Here is a 520-nt window from a genome sequence, read left to right as displayed (position 1 = left end):
ATTGCCTGGGGAGGGGGCTCTATGCCACACATGGCTGGACCGGGGTCTTTGTGTGCCAGGCTGGATGGATGCACAGGTAGCCGACTCAGCTGCTTCTGGTGGGGGGACTGGCTTCTGCCTCCTCCTGCCTCTTTCCCCAACTCTTTAATGGAGAGAGAACATAATGGAGTGTTCAGAGAGGTCTCTCCCCCAGGATACCATAAACTACAGGTCAGGAGCCACGGTCAGGTGCTCCCACCCCTGCCTCCAGGAGAAAGACTTTCCCCCAGAGGTCCTGTCACTCCTAAGCCCTTCTCCAAGGTATTACTGAGCAGAGGCTGAAAATGATTGTGTTTTGGAAAGAGTGGTCACAGATCCCACAGGCTGGAGGAAATGTGTCCACCCTCCCACCCTCCACTCCCACCCACGAACAGGCTAAGCAAGACAGAATCTCATCCCTGGTCCTAGGGGCTGCCCCAGGAGTCTAGGTCCAACCACTTCACTTCCTCAGGAGGCTAGACCTGCCCCCTGGGGGCGCGGG

This window comes from Mandrillus leucophaeus, unplaced genomic scaffold (assembly GCF_000951045.1).
Source record: "Mandrillus leucophaeus isolate KB7577 unplaced genomic scaffold, Mleu.le_1.0 Scaffold541, whole genome shotgun sequence".
In the NCBI taxonomy this organism is placed as follows: domain Eukaryota; kingdom Metazoa; phylum Chordata; class Mammalia; order Primates; family Cercopithecidae; genus Mandrillus; species Mandrillus leucophaeus.
This window is presented reverse-complemented; position numbering follows the sequence as displayed.